We start from the raw sequence: 21,689 nt of genomic DNA, 5'->3' as shown, positions 1-21,689 counted from the left end.
TCTCCCAACCGTGGATATAGCGTATGAGGAATTGGAAAGAATAGCTACTAATTCCGAATCACTCACAATTTTTGTTAAAAATCCATTCCAGCTTCGAAAAAATCTATAGTTGAGATAAGTTTTAGATTGATGTTCCGCGGGGGAACCCGTTCATATGTACATACATATATGAAGAATTCATACGCTTAATGAATTAAATCTGCCACTGCGTACGAATATTCTGAAATAGTACAATATAATGCTGTTACATATATGTTCATAAATGATTTATATTATTTCTATTGAATTCATTAATATATGCGTTGTAAGGAGTTAAAAAATCAGACCATTTGATTAAATCTGTTGAACATAAAATAAATTAAATTAATTATTTATTATAAATTAAATTAAAGATTGCCAATGAAATTGTGTCTCATCAATGAGTAATCGTTTTGTGAATGTCAATTTTCAGATACAAAGACCCGTTGAATGCTGAAAATTATGTCGGCGTGCGGAGACCAATCATGGATCAGACGCTGGAATGGTTTCACGAATGGGAAATTTCGCTCGAAGCATCCGATACTTGGCTCGACACAGCCGTCAGTACTTACTTGGAGTATTGGTTGTGTTAGGGTGATCATCTCCTCCACTGGATATTAAACTGTGCTCGATAAATAGTATTTATGGTGGTAAAAATCGCAATATTCATATTCTAAATAATTTTATTACGTTATCTTTAAGTGCATATAACTTTTTTATTATAAATATTGCAGTTTTCTGGATGTTTGTAGACTTCAACTCTCAAATATCCCCAAAGGAAGAAATTATAGAGCAAGTACAGGTTACCGGATGTAACGAGATCGTATTGTGAAGAAAATTTTAATAATCTCCTCATCGTTTAAATAGTGGATCCTTTCTATCCAAACCACGTACGTATCTGAATTATAAATTTAAGAGATTTTCAGTCCCGGAAAGTTCCATGGCATCTATAGATTTGTACCAATCGGAAGTTACTGTAGCTTCTTCGCATCCCTCATCGAAAAAGTACCAACAACAAACAACAAAATCTGCACCAGCTTATTAAATAACTTTCACAGAGGTTTCTTTAAACTCTTCAAGAATGCACCGATGCACACAGAGACCTAATACCCCATTTCTTATTACCCCAGTGGTACCCTTTGCCTTCTTTTACCTTTGCTTCAATACGCATTCAGGTGGGGCCGATCAACGATTGACGCTGTCAACCGTGTCGTCGGAACAGTACGATCGGCATGGGAAGGATCTGTGAAGCGGAGCAAGCATGTCGCTTTCTTTGGTGGCGCTGGACATCCGAAATGCTTTCAACTCGGCTCGATGGGATAATATCCTAAGAGCCGTGGGGGAGGACCATCGGGTGCCCCGCTACCTGACGAGACTGCTGGAGAGCTACTTTGAAAACCAACAACTGGAGTATCAGTGCGGCACTACCAGCGATCTCTCCTCGCGGCGACTCTCGTCGGGCGTCCCGCAGGGCTCTGTCCTCGGAACTGTCCTGTGGAACGCTATGTATGACGGGCTACTGAGGGTGGAGCTCCCGGAGGGTGCCAGCGCCGTTGCTTTTGCGGACGATGTCGCAATCATGGTGGTTGCGAAATCCCTCAGAAGCGTGGAGATCTGCGGCAATGACGCGCTCTATCGGGTGAGGACATGGCTAAATCGCGCTGGGCTGGAACTAGTAGACCAGAAGACGGAGGCAGTGTTCTGTCTCCAGTGTGAGCGCATTGCGCAAGCCCAGCTGCTGCCTGGTAATGTTCTCTTTCAGTTGCTGCTGTCCGGCAGCAACTGAAAGAGAGAGGGGTTTTTAGTGAGTAAGAATCTCACACTCCCCCTGGCATTCGGGCCGGGGGGGCCTATGAAAAAAGTGGTACCCTTTGCCTCCAACTGTTCACAGATTCTTAATTCATGGCCTGGAAATCATTGAACATGCTTTAGTGCCCATAAGCCAGCTGAGTGAAGAGGCACAAGAAGTGAGAAAAAAATAATTCAAAAGATATAGAAAATTTTTAATAAAGTGTCACATGAGAAATGGAATGAAGACGTTTTAAATTTACTTTTAATAACACCAGCATGAGAAAAGTATCCACAAAAGAGACTACAAAGTTTGAAAAAGAGGTTTTCTAATTACACTGTTCGACAAATGACGACTTTTTTTTTGGTTCAGAGACGAGATTTTGCCCAGTGAACACGAATCTGGTAATAAAAAGTGTTGATTGGTTCGAGATTCGGAGATATATGTGTTTTTTATGTACTCGTATGGGAATTTTCGCCTCGCGTGCCACTTTTCGATGGGGTTCATGGAGAAGAAACGAAGTTTGCGTCGCATTTTCTCCTCGAAATGGGGGTCCGGGGATGCGTCCCTCCTCTTCGATGTCGGAGGGCGCAGACTCCTCGCGGGAGCTCACCGGCTCCATTTCGAACGCGAGTAAAACCACTACAAAAGATGACTAGAACAATGACAGCTGTCTCGACCTTACCAGCTGACAGCTGTCACTCGCTAGTGCGATTTTCAGTCAATTTCAATTCATGCCCTTCGAAATATTATGTGGCTATTTTTGTTGGTAAACGGACTACTAGTCAAATGTGAACCGGTCGCTCTAGATCGGTCACACGTGATCACCCGTCACCCTAAAACTGGTCACGAGAAAACAGGTCACACCCGAAAATTGGTCACAAAAAAACTGGTCACACACACAAATAAAAAAATGGTCGAATTTTTGGGTGTGACCAATTTTCGGGTGTGACCAATTTTCGGGTGTGACCAATTTTCGGGTGTGACTAGTTTTCTCGTGACCAGTTTTAGTGCGACGGGTGATCACGTGTGACCGATCTAGAGTGACCGGTTCACATTTGACTAGTAATCACTAGAGGTAGGATAGTCACAGTGCTATCCATTGTTCCATTTTTATAAATCCTTTGTAAAAAAAGGTTCGGCAAACCTTTAACAATGCATTTACAATCTTTGAACAATACGCGGCACCTTCTGGGTCCGGTGACTAGTAATCACCGAACCATTTTTGTTAGACGAAACACTATAGCGTTGTGCACAAAAAATGGTTCACTATTGTCAACTATCTTTTTGCCCTCTTGCTTTGTAGGGTATGTACATATGTATACATTTTTTGAAAAAATATAAATATAAAATTATATATGAATGCATAAGCTAAAAACCAATCAATTTTATTTTTTAGTTTATGCAATGATATTGCAAGCCACCGAATGGATGATAACACCTGTAACCCACTTGAATGACTTTTCCGGGAGGTTAATGAATTTTGGTATGTAAAAAGTAATAAATTTTGAACCTGTAATGGAAAAAATAATTTTAAAATTATATGATTACCTCTTTAACCCTTAAATTAATTCCTGAAAGTCTGGCCAGTCAACCGGTTAATGAAGTATTTACATTCAAATGACCAAAAAATGTAGTATTTCTACTAGCCGTTGACCACTTGTTCTAAACCAAGATAAGCATAAGTTAATTAAAAAATAAAAATCTTGAAAAATGACTATTCCCTCAATGATGGTACTCATGGTGAACGGATTATTGCGCAAATTGCGACCGCGCGCACAACAATCGTTGCCACAAAAATCGCGAATACGGAATATCTGGCACTCGAGTTCTCGTTATTACAATATTTGGCGTGGAGTTCTTTCGATTGATGGAGTTTTTGGGTGCCAGATGTTCCGTAATCGAGATTTTAATAATTAATAATCACAGAACCGGTATTCATATGTTGCCGATTGGCGTTAATGTAGTGGATAACGACAATAACTAGAGTTTCCTTTACCACAAACTAGCGATGAATTATACAAAACCCAATCATATTACTCATTATTACGGTAAATAGATTATTTCGCACATTGCTATCGCGCACACGACAATCATTGTCACGAAAATTGTGAACACGGAATATCTGGCACTCGAACTCTCTTTAGTGCGATGGATAGAATTTTTGGGTGCCTGATAATCACCGAACCCATTTTTACATTAGTTTGTTAATGGAACTAAAATCACTCGCAATCCATAATCAGATTTTCAAATGTTTCACTTTCACTTAAAATTGTAAGACAACGGTCAGCGAATGTGTAGCGTCTTTTGGCAATAAGCTAATGTACTAAGTCGGAATAAAATATTTGCACCCCCTTTTTTATGTTATGAAACAAAGATATTGCTAAGTATGTCCTAATCACAGTGAATGTACCATTTATTTCTTCGGTTTCTAATTTGATTCCCTATCAATGGCATATTTATTTTGCTAGAGCCCCTCAGGCACGGCGTTACAAATTTCTGAGATCCTTATTTATTTTACATATGTAGATATATACCAGGAAGGCTTGACAGGAAGACCCCAATGTGCCTTCCTAGACAATTAATAATAAACAATGCAGTATTTTTATTACACAAATCACTGTATTTCGAGAAGCTGAAGAACACGAAATTAACAATTTATTAATTTATTAATAAATTAATCCATTTATGGATAGACATCTATGGATACTTGTACATATTTTTTTACAAGTTGTACATATATTAAATATACAGAAGATGATTTTTTTTTGCCAATTTTGAGGAACCGTTTCAACAATGATTAGATAAAATTGGCAAATTCTGACAAGAAACAATCGACTTGGAGTCACAAATATCCAAATTCGATCCTGGGCTAATATATTAAAGATTAGCACAGGATCGAACCCAATCAGTGGCGTAGCGTGAATTCCCGGTGCCCCCCCGCAATATATTTTACGGCGCCACACCTCCCCCCCACCCCCTCCCCCATATATTAATATTAGAAAAATAACTTTCCAAATTAGTATTTATACTTTTTTACGTATCGATATGTGTACCTATATATCAAAGTGCATTAAAGTTTAATCTGGACGACCAACAAGCAGTGCACAATCTGTTTAAAGTCTCCGTCACGGGCCCGAATGTGAAACGTCCGAAAACGCAAACATCGGAAGGCAAAGATCGAAAATCAAAAGATCAAAAAAAAGGGTGCATGGTAAACGGTACATACTCACTTAATTTGCGCGAGCAGGATACAACAGGAACAAGAGAAACGGGCTTTTCCTCCCATATTGATGTGCGCGCGCAGAATACGGGAGGAAAATCCTGTTCCTCTTGTTCCTGTTGTACCCTGCTCGCGCAAATTAAGTGAGTATGTACCGTTTACCATGCACCCTTTTTTATCTTTCGACTTAAGATCAGACCCAAAAAATATAAACAAGAATAAGAGAATTCTCAGCTAATAGGTTGAAGTGGCACTGACGTTCAAAAGATGGAAAAAAGACGGTAGTCTTCTAGCCCTATTGGCATAGATCAATTACACAATGAGGATAAATTCAAAATATGTTAATGTATGTACATACACATATAGTACAGATAGGCTGAAAAATAAGAGAAGTTTTTAAAAAAATTACGGAACAAATGAAAAAATCCGTGAAAAAGGCGCGCTTCGTGGCGCCCCCCCTGCATTGCGGGGTCTGCGGGCGCGGTAGTTATGCCACTGAACCCAATATTCTCTTGGTGCTAAACATAAACGCAATCAGTGAGCCATACTGATGGGTACCTCAGATAAATACATACTAGAATAAGAGAAAACAAAAAAATGAGGTTAGTAACGTTAATAATTGCGTTACGCTTACGAGGGTATAGTTATGAGATTTTAAAATCATTTTACAAAAGTAAAAAATGCAGGTTATCTTGAAAACTGTAAGGCTTTGTATTATGGGGTGACGCGAAAATTGGTCCACTGCCAAAATGTACACGCGACAATTGGTTCATTACCAATTATGTATTATGGTAAGTGTAATGACCTCTAAAAGCACCCTGTATAAAAATGAAGAAGCTTCTCTTTCTCCTCAGCTCCATAAAACATGATAAAGCTCCTCAGAACAATTAATGAAAAATTGAAAATCGTCTAATTTGTAACAAATCTCTTCTATGAAGACCACGAGATGGTGTAAGCTTGAATATTCAATTCAGACTGATTTGATTCAAATATTTTCAACCATCATTCGCATACTTTCTGTCGGATACCGAATGAAGGCGAAAGCCTTCTACGATATTTTAAGAAAACATTATTTGCACATGGAGCTCAAGGCTGCTGATATTCCTGATATAAATATGGTGTATTCCAATATATTCCAGTTCCAGTGTATATTCCAATATGGAGCAGTGACATCGCATGGGGGAAGTTGCAGACCGCACCAGGGTGTCACCATCCTGGGGGGAGGGGGGTGACACCAAATGAAGAATATAATTTGGGTAATTGGACTATTCGTCACATTGGGGTGGTTACAAAGACAATTTTTGCCATGAAAATCGCGAATACACAATATTTAGCACTGAAGTTCTCGTTACTATGATAGTTATCGTTAGTATTGTTCAGACTATGTCTGATGATCGGCTTTCGTGGCCTTACGACCCACGATTTGGCCGATATATTTTTGTGCTGGCCACCCTGAGACAGCGGTTGGCACACAAACTGACAGTTGTCAATAGCGGTTTGGCGCGTAAACACCCCGGTGTTTACGGGGCCCACCTCGCCACCGAAATCACCAGCTAGAGGCTGGTGAGGGTTGTGACGATACTTGGAGACCAGCTCCAGTATCCGTCCGGTGTGCACCAGAGGAAGCTTGGTCTGCCTTCGTCCAGAAGGCAGACAACTGAGCTACGCGTGGCTAACCTCAAAAGGCACGTGTGGTTACTTTGTTACTCCCCCCCCCTCCTGTCCCCCCTGCTTGATCTCTGTATATATATATATATATATATATATATATATATATATATATATATATATATATATATATATAAAATACAGTCACCATACAAACAGAATTACAACCTGTTTTCATTATTATACAATTTCCTCCCTTTTTCCACATCACGCATCCCACGCACATTACGAAGGAGAAAGGGACATAGCAGAGCAGCCGACATCAGCAGAGACCAGACCACCGACGACGAAGGAAGGCACCTTGAGGAAACCAGCCCCGCCCAAGCTTACCACTAGCTATCTCACAAAACCGACTTCCGGGGTGCTCTCGAGTTGAACATCCCTGGAGTCTGTACATTTTGGTCCTTCGATTCCGTATGTCTTCAGAGCTGGTCTTCCAACGTCGTCGAATCCAGGTTGGTCGTAATTAGCATTTTTCTGTTGTTGTTGCTATTTTTTTTGGTCGTCAACGTCCATTTTGTTTTTTCCCGCGTCCATTTTTTCCTTTGTTTGATTTCGTCGCATTTCAATAATGGCGTCTTTGAGTACGCTTAAAAATACGCGGAAAAGCATTCGCGCTCGGTTAACGAGAAACGCGAATCAATTGGGGGACGATCTGAGCATCTTCGAGCTCAGAATCAGGCTCGAAACAATCAGACCATTACTGTCTGAATTCGAAGCGATCCAAGCTCAGATAAACGAGCTGGACCAAGAAGAGGCGCAGGCCTCCGAATCCGTCGTGGACCTATTTGATAGGGAGCATATGGCCTTCATATGCCTTCGTGCGATGCACCGAAGCAATCAATTTGCGTGAGCCGCAATTGAGCGCTTCACCGTTAGATGGCGCTAACCTCACAATGTCACCTGTACCGCAATCAAATTCGGCAATCAAATTGCCCCGTTTGGAGTTGCCCACCTTCGAAGGCAACGTCCAAAATTGGCCGCTTTTTTCACAACGCTTCTTGGCCGCTATGGCCGGCGAGAGTTCGCAAATCGCCCGGTTCCAATACTTACTAGGAAGCCTAAAAGGAGAGCCCCAACGTTTAGTTGACGGCTTGGAATTAGCTTCAAATTCATTTACGAGCGCGTGGTCCATTTTGGATCAACGCTATAACAACAAAAAAATTGTTGTTCAGTATCACCTTCAGGCATTGCTTGAAGCCGAGCCAGTCGTGAGCAACAATCACGTCAGTCTGCGTCGTCTCATAGATGATGCCAACATGCATGTACGTGCGCTCGTTAACTTGGGCGTCCGGGTCGAGACCTGGAACGAGATTCTGGTGATGTTTATCACCAGAAAACTCGACCGGAGTACACTTCAGCAATGGGAGCTTCAGACTCCCAAGTATGAAGACTGCACGTTTAGCAAAATAATGCATTTTCTAACGTGCCAGTGCCAATCGATGGCAAATGCCGACTTCGTCTTAAAAGGCGAGTCGAATCCTCGACCAAGAACCATTACGAATCCGAAGGCAGCAGTTCTGCATGTGAGGAGGGAACGCCTCTCCTGCATCAGTTGCAGCGGAAGTCATTCTCTGCTAGCCTGTCCATCATTCCGCCAAATGAGCGGTGATGAGCGTAGGTCGAACGCCATAAAACGTCGACTATGTCTCAACTGCTTGAGGCCAGGGCACATAGTTCACGCGTGCCAAACAAAGCAGAGATGCTTCAAATGCGGTCATGCCCATCACACCATGTTACATGACTCAACTCCATACCAAACTTCGCCTTCAAATAAGGCCAAACATTATCGGAGCCCCAAGAAATCAGAGAACGCCAAACCCGTAAAATCATCGTTGGTTTTACACTCGGTGAGACGCGTATCGCCTTCTCACGCCCGAACTGTCCTGTTATCCACCGTGGAAGTACAAGTTCGCGGCGGAGATGGGCGTTCGCACAAGGTTCGAGCATTGTTAGATAACGGCTCCGAACTCAACCTCATCTCTGAAGACTTAAGAAGGCGACTCGCCTTAAAGTCGAAAAGGATGGACGTCAACCTGGTAGGAATAGGTTCAAATAGGACGTCCATTACTAGTGGCGCGGTAATTCGAATTCTACCGCGCATCCCCAATCAGGGCTCCAGTGTTGATCTCGATTGCGCAATCATGCCCGAGATCGCGAATCAACTTCCATCGCGCAACGTGTCCGAGATTCGGAGCCATTTGCCGCTTCATCTCCCCCTTGCCGATCCGTCATTCGATATTCCCGGTACAGTGGATATGGTGATAGGCAGCGCCGCCAATGATGCGATGTTACGCAATGGCAAACGTACCATTTTAGTTCCCTCCAAGTCACGCGGTGACAGAGGAGGACGCATCGCGATGATGAATACAGCTTTCGGCTGGATATTGGGCGGCTCTCTAGAAGCGCCCACAGTTTCAAGCGATTCTCGGAATTGCCATCACACAACGGGTCGTGATCCGTTATCTTGTTTTGGCGCGAGACGTCCAGTCAAGACAGTTACGCGTCCCCTGGACGAATCGCGTATTTCCGCGGTACGAAGATTCCGCTTGCCGAAGCGCAATGTACCCGCGCCCTTTAACCCTCACATCTTTCGACCTTCCCAACCCAGCTCCCATAACTCCTGGCCAGTTCCTAGTTGGCGCACCACTAGTTGCGCAACAGCAGGAGGATCTGGTCGATCAGCCCGGAGCGAGGGTGCTACCACACCAGCACATGCAGCAGCGGCCCCTGGCAGACAGGGGCACAGGAGTAGGTCCTACTACTCCTCCATCAGCAACACCAAGCGAGCAGTCCGGCGAGTAGCTCGATTGCCAGTCGAGCAGCACTCAGTGAATTTGTGCAACGGTGTGGCGAACGTTCAAAACGTCCCACATTAAAGTTGGCGTCTTTAATTTGTGTTGTGATTTAGTTAAATGTGTTTCCATTTAGTTTTTTTTGTCTCTTGTTTGTTGATTAGTGTTGGTAATGGAGCTATCAATGCATATGGGACATGTAACGGCTTAACAATATTGTTACCTAGCACTGGTGTTGGTTTTTTGTTGTTTTTTGTTTGTTTGTTTGTTTGTTTACCTTGTTGGTTGTTTCTTGCGGGCTTAGTCAGCTGTTAATGTACAGCGGGACGATTGACGGTGGACGAACCTTTGTTTTGATTACTAATTGTGTATTGTTTATGTCTTTTTTGTTGTGTTCTTTTGTTATCTCATTTGTCATGCTTCATTAGTCTCTTGATTAATTCATTTGTTTTGGAATCCGATCCTCTGGATTCCAACGGGGGGAGTATGTTCAGACTATGTCTGATGATCGGCTTTCGTGGCCTTACGACCCACGATTTGGCCGATATATTTTTGTGCTGGCCACCCTGAGACAGCGGTTGGCACACAAACTGACAGTTGTCAATAGCGGTTTGGCGCGTAAACACCCCGGTGTTTACGGGGCCCACCTCGCCACCGAAATCACCAGCTAGAGGCTGGTGAGGGTTGTGACGATACTTGGAGACCAGCTCCAGTATCCGTCCGGTGTGCACCAGAGGAAGCTTGGTCTGTCTTCGTCCAGAAGGCAGACAACTGAGCTACGCGTGGCTAACCTCAAAAGGCACGTGTGGTTACTTTGTTACTCCCCCCCCCCTCCTGTCCCCCCTGCTTGATCTCTGTATATATATATATATATATATAAAATTCAGTCACTATACAAACAGAATTACAACCTGTTTTCATTATTATACAATTTCCTCCCTTTTTCCACATCACGCATCCCACGCACATTACGAAGGAGAAAGGGACATAGCAGAGCAGCCGACATCAACAGAGACCAGACCACCGACGACGAAGGAAGGCACCTTGAGGAAACCAGCCCCGCCCAAGCTTACCACTAGCTATCTTACAAAACCGACTTCCGGGATGCTCTCGAGTTGAACATCCCTGGAGTCTGTACAAGTATGATGGACTTTTCGGCTGCCAGATGTTCCGTTATAGAGATTTTAGTGACTTTGTGACGAGTAATTTGTGACCAGTAATCACCGAACCATAATTTGATATGTATTTTCTTATGGAGGAATTTATTAAGATTTAGTTTGTTTAATATTAGTTTTTTTAGTCGGGAAACGAGAAACGTTGGGTTGGGAAAGGGTGACTTCCCGACTTGCTACACAGGGTAACACCATCGCTTGTGACGTCACTTCATACGCATTCGGTGCGGTGCATAAATCGTTAAATCGACTAGGGCTGCCCACCCAGTCGTCCGCGGCTTGATTTTAAGTCGATCTTTTCTCCATTCTTAAAATGTACGTATGTTGATAAATGTTACCCGAAAATATCTGAAACACAACCGACATATTCGTTGTGCATATGTTTCAGATAAATGAATGATGTATCATATCGATGTGCATATGTACATATACATTAATATACATATACTAGTGTTGGACCCGTATACCCGTAATTTTGTTGTATAAAAAAAAGTTGTCTTGTCTGAAAAATTACTGTACTGTTATTTTACAATCATTGATGTATAAATTTTGCAATCATTTATAACATAAAGACGATGGTAATATTTTTAGATATTTTCCGCTAATTAAAAATTTCTTTGAATAAAAAAAGATTGGTTATCCCAGTTCAAAAATTATTATCAGAGTACGGATAGCCAAGGTGCCGCTCATTGTTCAATTGTTGTAAATGCTTTGTAGAAAAGGTTCGGCAAACATTAAACCTTCATATGTTTGCGGATGATACGTTAGTTTATATTGTAGGTGATGATGTTTAGGGAATTACGGTATTTAAGTGATTGGTTATGTGAGAATAAACTGAAAGTGAACTTAAGTAAGACTAAGATGATGTGGATGAATAATAAAAAAGTTGTGAGTGATGTGATTATGGATGGGAGAGTGGTAGAAGTAGTAGATAATATTAAGTATTTGGGCATTTATTTGGATTGTAAATTAAGTTTTAAGGTGCACGCAGATAATATTATTAAAAAAATGGCAAAAAAAGTTGGTGTACTTTGTAGGTTAAGAAATTTATTAAGAATAAAAAGTAAAATATTTATTTATTTATTTGGAAAATTTACAGTTTATTAAGTTACATAGATTGATAGTAAAAAAACATAATTATGTTAAGTAAACCATTAATAATTTTCACATATAGGTAAAAAAAAGAAAAGCTCAAACATTTAAAATAAGAAACAAAAATGATAATAGAGTAAGATAGTTAGAGAAAACAAAAAGAAAAAAATAGAAATAGCAGTATAATAAAAATATCAAAATAATAAGAATAATAATATGATAAAAATTATGAAATAATAAAAATATTATAATATATAACAAAAAACAAAAAGACAAAATAAAAATTCATAATCACAATCGTAAATTTTCAATAAAATTAATCATCGAAAAACAAATTTGCAATAATCACTCTAGCTTGTATAGCATTAATATTAAATAAGTCAAACATAGAAATTGTTAAAATTAGTGTGTTGATGGTGGAGCTTGCATGCCAGATGAATGAGCTTCTTCCATAATTAGAAAAAGTATTAGGTATGTAAAGGAGCTCATTACATCTAGTCATTCTATTTGGCACACGCAATGATAGTCTGCTCAATAATTGAGGACAGTCGATTGAGCCGTTAAGGATGTTCAAAATTGTTGAGATGTCAGCTATCTCCCTTCTTTTGACAAGTGGAAGTAGATGCTGACACCTACAAGCATCTTCATAGGAAGTATAGGATAGTCCAAAACGGCTACTGATGTACATCAAGAATCTCTTCTGAATGCGCTCCAATCTGTCTCTTGCACCAGAGTACTCTGGGTTCCAAACTTGGGATGCAAACTCAACAATACTTCTTACGTATGCACAATATAGTATTTTGTATGATTTAATAGAAGTAAAGCATTTGGAGGACCGGATGACGAACCCGAGGGCCTTCGACGCTCGAGCTACAACATTGTCAATATGTTTACCAAAGGATAGATCAGAGTTTAAAAAGACTCCCAAATCCCTAATTTCCGATACCCTTGTGAGTCTATGTCCGTTGATTGAATGAGGAAAGTCAACTGGACATAGTTTTCTGGTAAAGGTTATGCAGGAGCATTTTGCTACATTAATTTCCAACTTATTTATGCTGCAATAAGCCTCTAGCCTGAACAAATCATCTTGTAGGGCCAAAGCATCATTTCGGTTGTCTATTCTCTTGAAAATCTTCATATCATCAGCAAATAATAGTACACTTGAATTCTGAAAACATTTTTCAATATCGAAGATGAAGATATTGAATAATAGAGGTCCCAAGAGGGAGCCTTACATACTTACATAAATAACCTTCGATATTGTTATTATTTCAGACGGGAAGTGCATAGATCGTGATTTTATCATGACTGACGGATTTCACAATTTCAACAGAGCTGGTCAGTTAAATGAACGCAATCAGTAAATAAGAAATTTGAATATTATATTGTAGTATGTATGTATAAGTATCAGCAGTGTAATACCCCTCCTCCCCCCCATTGAATTGATATCGATCTCTTACATGGCGACATATGTATGTATATGTAAGTATGCACAGGTGTACTTCTTGGAATTACATATTAACATTCTACGAATCCTCCATGGATTTAGTAAATCTGTTTAATCCTAAAAATTATACGTTTACGTATAATTTCATCAATTTAGTATCTACATATACATATATTAATATGTACTTGTTATTATGTCAATAAAATGTGTATTTATAGAATATGAAAAACTGTTTTCAGAATTCTTACATAGATTGTATGTACATATGTTTTTAGTTGGACAACACATTCAACCTACTTGGCCCTGTTCTAACGATGAACCATTCGAGATTTCAGCATGGTCCAAACAATTCACTGTAAATATTATATAATATAATATTTATATAATAAATAAGAAGAGCTCAAAATTTTCAAATAAATAATCATTTTATATTTATAGGTATGTTCCGAGGAATGTTCCCCGAAAAATCATTGCAACTCCACCTGCAAGTGTTGCGATGCCTTCTTCACAATCCATGACATATTTAGAAACATCACGACAGGAAATACAGATGCTTACGGTTTCGGAAACTAAACGTGATAATTATTGAAATTATTGAAATTACAAACTTAAAGGATAAGAAATAAGGATAGCAATCAATTGTCTGTATTTCAAGCCACTCGATCGTATTAAATTTACAAGTTTAATAATACAAGATGTCAAATGTTCAACTTTTAACACATTTTTGCACAATACTTGTTGATGTATAATACAATGAATTATAATTAAATTGTAATCGGGACACTTTTTGGAAAATTTATCCCGGATTTTCTTTAATGGTCCAATATTTTTACCCGTCAAACTTGGTGTTCTGTCAGTTGTTATTTTTTTTAAGCAATTAACAACTTTTTAAAAAATATCAGCTCCCGTTGTTTGATCTTTAAGTGATTCCAATGACAACAGCTCTTCAATAATTTCAAATTTAGAGTTACATCCGCGTATGAAAATTAATAACTGTGGGGTATCTTTTCGATCATCACTTTCGTCGAGAGCTATCGAGTACCATGTGATCGATTCTAATATTGATGATAATTGCTTATTAAAGTTTGTATTCTAGTTTGCCGTCTAGTTTGGCCCAAATTTGAATTCTAACTTATGTCAGAAACGATAAACCATTTAACAAATCAACAAAAATTTCTCACAAAGACCCTCACTAATAGATCTTTTATAGATAATGGTTAGTGGCAAAGTTAGGCTTTCAGCACATTTTGAGATAAAAATTGGAGAAATTAAATCTGGGCCTGCTGATTTATGAATATCAGTTGATTTCAAAATATTTAATACTTTTTCACTTCGAATTTCAATTGATCCAATTTCAGAGGAAGTTGTGACAGAACAGACGTTGGTTGGTAAGGGATAAGTGGAAGTCGATTGATTAGAGACAGGTTTAAGGAACGTCGAGTAAAAGAAGGAAGAAAACAAATTACAAATGTCCACCCCCGTACCAGCGGTAATGTCACCATGATACAGAATACGAGGTAGGATGTTGTTTTTGTTCCTTGATTTAATGTAGGACCAGAATGCTTTGGGATTCAAGGAAATGTCGTTTTCTACTTTAGTCATATAATTTTTGAAACATTCTTTCTCTAAAGTTTTTGCCCGATTGCGTAATAGTACAAAGGTATGATGGTCAGCCAAGTTGTTAGAATTTTTGAATTTCTTAAAAAATTTGTACTTTTCCTTCAGGATTTTTTTTAGGGGTGCAGTATACCAAGCGGGAAATTTTCTACTTTGAACATGTTTCTGTGGGATATATTAAATTATATATAAGTTTATAAAATGAATTTACAGCATCATCAAAAGAAACAATATGTAAATAAGACCAAGAAACAGAGTTTAATTCATTTTGAATCTCGTTATAGTTACCAAGATCAAAAAGGAATCTAGTATAAGGTTTAGATCTAAGTGATCGATAAATAGTTAGATCAGCAGTAATTAAAAGAGATTTATGATAAGGATCTTCAGGAACGAGAGGATCTAAACGGGCATCTACTACCAAATGTTCATTTGATAAAACTAGATCAAGAATACGGCCGAATAAGTTAAGTACTCCATTATATTGTTTAAAGTTACAAAAATGTAATGCATCAATAAGAGTCATTTCGGTGCTTCTTAATGAATTGATAGGCATAAGTCCTCCTCTGGAGATATCCTGGGACCATTGGATATTACTTAGATTGAAATCTCCCACGATTAAAAATCTATCATCCGGGTAGTTTGTTGTTTGTTGGCCTTACCAGAGCGAACCAGCCTCGCGAAGAAGCTAAATCTCTGCATTAACTGTCTGCGTCCTGGCCACAAAGCACACAAACGCGTTGCTCCCACTGTCGCAAAGCACACCACACACTGCTGCACGCTGAGTCCCATAGCACTTCCAGGTACCTAGACGCCGCTCATATCCCAAAGGAAGCAAGTTTCGCTAATGAAGCGCCACACGCGTCTAGCCTTCATTCCCTGCATTCAACCACCAGGGCAGCAACAGCCCCTCGCACCGTTCTGTTATCCACAGTGGTGCTGTCTGCCCGTGGGAGCGATGGGCGTTGGAATAAGTGTCGAGCACTGCTCGACAGTGGGTCGGAACTCAACATCATCTCTAATGTCCAACCACATGCATTGAATGCAAGCATGGTCGGGGTAGGCTGTCAGGAAACGCCAATCTCCCAGGGCGTAGTCCTGCACGTTGCCAAAATAAAGGAGATGGAATTCTTAGTAATCCCCAAGATCATGAACAAAGTTCCATCCAGAGACGTGTCGGAATTACGGTTGGGGTTGCCACAGCGCATTTACCTTGCTGACCCCACATTTGATTCCCCGGGTGCAATCGACATGGTCCTCGGATGCTTGGCATTCCATCAGTCCCTCAAAAACGGTAGGAGGAACATTTCAATTCCTCCATCACTCGCCAGCGAACGGGGCTCTACCATTCACCTGTTGAACACTTCGTTCGGCTGGGTTGTTAGTGGGGAACTGGGCTCAGTCCCAACCACCAACCGCTCCGGGAACTGCCATCAGACAGCTTCTCGTGATCCGTCGGCGGACCGAAGAGTTCGTTTGCCGAACCCGCTTCTAAAAGAAGCCACGGTAAACCCGCACCCGTTGTTTCTCATGTCATCCAACCTCTCCACCCCAAATCCAGTCTTGCCTGGTCAATTCCTAGCTGGCGAACCACTGGTTGCTCAACAGCGGGAGGATCTGGTCAATCAACCCGCAGCGCGGGCGCTACCACACCAGCATCTGCAGCAGCGGGCAGAGATGTTCACTGGAGGAGTGCATCATACTCCTTCAACAGCAACACCAGGAAGGCAGCCCGACGAGTAGTCGAGCGGCATGCAGAACATGGTGCTAACCCTGGGGCGAGTCACGCTGGTGCATCCTGGGAACGACGGCGTCGCACGGATTATCAGTCTGTGTACTCAGAGGGGTATCACCGAAAGGGCAGCTGGCGAATCGCCCGTTGGCCCCCTGACCAGCCAAATAGGCCTGGGTGCACTCACTGTTCTCCCTCCCCCATATAATTTTGGGTTTGTGTTTGTTCTGTGGTGATGGTAAAATTGCCGGTGTAGTAGTTTTGGTGGTGTGGTTTTGGTGCGCTAATGACGCTTTACCCTTTTAAGTTTGCTTTTTTTCTTTTGTTTGCAATTGACGCTTTTCCCTTGTAGTAGTTGGTTTGTTTCCTGTCGGTGTGCTTGTGACGCTTTTTACCCTTGTAGTGTGGTGGCTGTCTTTAGTTCCTAAGAAAATGTTTGAAAATCACGTTAGAAATAGTACCTCCATATCCAATGCTTATGTCTTATGTACATACTGCTTATACGCATGTACTGCAATGTATTCATTTATCATTTAAATAGGCTTAAATAATATCCGTTCAAATTGAATGTAGTTTCAAGTGTGGAACTTATTTGTTAACAATTTATATACCTCCCAGGATGAAGATAAGAACATTTCTTTTAGTGAAAAATTCACATTTTGTATTTGTTGTGTATTCTTGTATAGAATGTTGATGTTCGTTATCATTGTTCGGACCTCAACGTGGACCTAAATATTGACTACTCGTTCGGAGGAGAATGAGTGTAATTAATTACCATGGAAATCTTTTGTATACGTGTTCAGGATAATCTATCACGGATGCGGAATGTACGCATATTTTTTCGATTCACATATTAGCTTTGCAAATAATTCTTTATCGATATATAATACATATTGATATTAAATAAGATATTTAATTGTAACATGTGTTTGGTTTTAAGTATATGAATAAAATATTTGAATCAATTGGGTTCGCACGCTGTAATGTTGAATTTATTTCGAATATTTTAAATAGATATAGTGTAATAATTTGACGATGTCCGTCATTAAATTTAAGCAAAGTCCACTATCTGAATCAAATGAATTGTATGTTGAAATCTTTGTTAATATTCCAACCCGGGGAGATTGTTCGAGCCAAAAGCCGACATGGCCGTGTTTTGGGCTCTTACGGACTGCGCGCTCGTCTGCCGATGCGCGCCAGCTGTCAAACCAGACGCTCGCGAGACGCCAACCGAGAAGGTCTTGGTGTGGCTCGTCTACCCTTCCTGACCGGCCAGCGTACTCATCCACAGCCCCGCCATAAAGGGGCAGAGGCGCCGAGCAAAACTCCTCGGCTCGGCCATTCAACTGTCAATAAACAGGTTAAGCTAAACTGACTTTCTAATTCCCCCACGCCGCACCGTTCCAGAGCGAGCTGATCGAGACGACGACGACCACATACACAGTCGCTGGTCATCTACCCACACACACTCAGCCCCCGCAGCTATCGAAACATTGCTATTAATGCTTAATTGACGCTTCTCTACGCAGCACCGATCTGGGCGGATTCCATGGAAATAGAAAGGACGAGGAAAAAGTATGCCTCAGTACAGCGGAGGAGCGCACTCAGAGTAGCCACGGCGTACTCGACTGTCTCCGAGAACGCTGTTCTGGTAGTTGCAGGAATCAACCCGATCGATCTGCTCGCAAAGGAGAGGAAGCAACTCTTCGACGGCTCGAGAGGCAATGCATCGGAATCCCGAGAAGCAGCGACACGCAGGCGGAAGGAAATACGGCAAAAGCTGATGAGGTGCTGGCAGAGGCGGTGGGACGAAGAATGTAAAGGACGCTTTACCTACAGGATCATCCCATCCGTGGGCGACTGGGTCGAGAGGAAACACGGCGACACCAGTTTCCACTTGACACAGCTGCTGACGGACCACGGCTGCTTTGGCAAGCACATCCACAGGATACAAAAGGAGGCCGAAACAAAATGCTACCACTGCGAAGCCGAAGTGAACGACGCAGAGCATACCCTTTTTGAGTGCCCAGCTTGGGCGGAAGAAAGAAAAAGAATGAAGGAAATCGGAGTGACCTCACCTGAAAACCTGGGCAAGACGCTAATAGAGAAGATGGAAGCTTGGGTAGTCATCGACACGTTCGCGTCAACGGTGATGCGCAAGAAAGAGGCGCATGAACGAGAGAGAAGAATGCACGCGAGATGAATGGAATAAAGAAAGAAAGAACGACTAGAAACAAAGAATGAACGAAGATGAATGAATGGACCACCACTCCTTGAAGTAATACACAGAGGTCCCAGAGAGTGGAGGTCGGGGGTGGGGTTTAGCCGGTAAAATCCGGCACTACCCTGCAATTCGGACTGTAGGCTGTCTTTCGAAGATTCCCCACCTCCAGCGCAGCGAAAAAAAAAAAGATGCTAAAATCGTAAAATATGCGAATAGATGCTAAAATAATAAACAAAAGTGAAATTTGCATAAAATTTATAAAATTAATAGACAATGTAGAAGGGTCTTCCTATCCCTTTGCCCATTTATTATGTGAAGAAATTGAAAGGATAAAACAGAGCTTGCAGTTTACTACAGACGGTGTTTTTCCTGTCGAAACCAAGCGACTGCTTTTGTCTACTACTGCAAACAAAAGAAGACAATTGGAGCTGTGTATCCAAAAGGCTGCTCAAAAAAGCGTTTTAAAACTAGACTTGCACTCAAGACTAAATGAGAAATCTATTCCTCCGAACATTGAGTAAACTATTCAATCCATCTGTGGCAGGTTCAAAATCTAATATTAATGTTAAAGAAACAGTTTTGTTTTTTAGAAACCTGCCATTGTTTAATGTAATGTAACAGAGGCTGAATGTTTGGAAGGATATCAGCACTTTTTAGACAATTAATAGAGAATATAAAAAAGTTGATCCACGCCGGATATATCGCTATTATTGATGACAACAAAAATTAAATATGAAGAGTTTGGTTGTGTCGTTCTAAAATATATTTGGAGTCCCGTTAATAGTGTGGATGCTGAATGGTATTTTAGTAAATACAATATAATTGTTACCGTTCGTTGCACGAATCTGAAAAAATAATCTGTAGAAATATGCTCCATTTTAAGTTTTAATCAATTTTAATTGGTATTATATTTTTATATTCATATTTTTTCTTTGTATTTTTATATTCATGTTTTTTTTATTGTAATTTTAATTTCAAAATATTTTTGAATTTTTCTAATATCTTTTAATGGTTGTGTTGTCTTTAAATTGTATATGTACATAAATTTTGTTAAAATTCATCGAAATTTTTTATTATTTAAAATTAAACTCTTCATAAAAATAGATGCTAAATTGAACAATTTTAATGCCCAAAAACGCTAAAATGCAAAATGAAAATGTTAAAATTGACAAAAATAGATGCCCAAAATACGGGTCTCTACCGATGACCTATTACCGATACATATTAAAATACTTAAACAAAATTATTTACTCGTTAATAAGAATATAAATCAGTTAGTTTATTGAAAAAAACGTGTAGTGATAAATTTAAAATATTCTCGATATTGTAATTAACGTTTTCTCGAGAAACAAGAATCTCGAATTTTCATAATAAAATATTCTCGAGAAATGAGAATCTCGAAATTTCACATCAAAATTTCACGAGATTTCTCGATCACAACCTCTAGGCGTGCTGTCAATTATGGTGAAATAAATGAATCCTTATTCATAATCATAAATTGAGATTTTGGCTTCCTTAGAAGCATAGTGAGAATTTTATACTTACTCTACTGTGGATATTCTGCAATTTAATCATTTATTCTTCTACTTTTGGGTACACATTGTAAGAGATATAATTAAAAGAATCAGGGTGAAAAAAATACGATAGTGTTCTTTTTTTGTAAATTCAATTTTATTTACATTTATAAAAGCAAAACATCATTTCTGAACAATTAACGGTGAAAATATAATGAAAAACATCAGACTACAAATAATACGACATTGTACTTTTTTTTTGACAAATTCAATTTTATTAACAAATATAAATGTAAAATATCAAGTAAAATTGGACACACGGGGACAACTGCGATCAAACTCACACCACATTTACAAAATATAAATTCAAAACCCATTACAAATAAAATGTAAATTGCAAACGCTATTTTTACTTGAAATTAAATAGGTTACGCTCTTTTGCAAATTTTATTTTTATTTATTTATTTAAATTAATCATGCACAATCTTCTTCCAGATTACTCCAAATCAACTAGTGGACTACACAGATCAAGATATGTACAAAAATTATAAATAAAAACATGATTATTATACATTTTTACAATTACCATATATGTAGATTGCCATCAAACCCATACCAAATAAATTTGTTCAATATTTTGAATAAAATTATACATGCTGTTTTGCAAATGGAATGAACTCTACCTCAAACACATAAATAAGAGATACACATACGTATATATTCATACATAAATACACCAAGAGAAATCGTACACACCTACGTGTAAATTTAATTAGTGGAAAATGTACAGGTCTTTAAGGTTCCATTTGCAGACGAATACAACTTTTTATATACATTTATATATACATTTTTGTATATTTGTTCACATCTATTAACCACAAAATCTTCATACAAATATAATATATAATATGGATATTATAAAGAATTTGTTTGGTGAGTAGTTGGGAAATAAATATAAGGTTTTGGTACAACTGTTGTGTCACTATGACCCAGAATGACAAAAACTACATACAAATATTACATATATGATAATATAAGAGGCATGGCGACCGCAACTCCATCACTGATCTTATTCACAATGGCAATGTTTAACTGATATACTCTTTTTTTCTTCAAAAACATATTATTCAACATTAAATCTATGAATGTAATGTAATTTAAAATTAAGTGAAAACTGTTTGGCAACAGTTCAATAACATTAAATAATCGTTTATTTTCTATTACGGTAGATGAATGGACAGATTGCACATTAAGTAGATAATAAAACGTGACAGTTCATGTTATTGGAGACGATAATGATAATTTTGAAAATTATGTATTTGGGATTGGTGAATATTAAAGGCAAAGCAAACGCAGAAAAAATCAAAATGTTAGTGGAACTTACACTTTATACAAACTTTA

The 21,689-nt window shown here is 39.4% G+C and overlaps 2 protein-coding genes and 1 long non-coding RNA gene across 3 annotated transcripts in view; 1 reads left to right on the top strand and 2 right to left on the bottom strand.

The window, feature by feature from the left end:
* Positions 1 to 21,689, bottom strand: part of LOC143921156 (uncharacterized) — a 325,759-nt gene that overhangs the window by 211,407 nt on the left and 92,663 nt on the right. The gene's annotated exons all lie outside the window — the stretch shown is intronic.
* Positions 1 to 21,689, bottom strand: part of LOC143921170 (uncharacterized) — a 155,435-nt gene that overhangs the window by 97,260 nt on the left and 36,486 nt on the right. The gene's annotated exons all lie outside the window — the stretch shown is intronic.
* On the top strand, positions 13,486 to 14,646 carry LOC143921239 (uncharacterized). The gene is made up of 2 exons (XR_013261417.1): positions 13,486 to 13,559; positions 13,643 to 14,646. It is a non-coding gene; the product is annotated as an uncharacterized LOC143921239 (long non-coding RNA).

Source organism: Arctopsyche grandis, chromosome 2 (genome assembly GCF_051622035.1).
Source record: "Arctopsyche grandis isolate Sample6627 chromosome 2, ASM5162203v2, whole genome shotgun sequence".
Lineage (NCBI taxonomy): Eukaryota > Metazoa > Arthropoda > Insecta > Trichoptera > Hydropsychidae > Arctopsyche > Arctopsyche grandis.
Note: the sequence above shows the minus strand (reverse complement) of the source record. Positions and strands in the feature narration are given on the sequence as shown.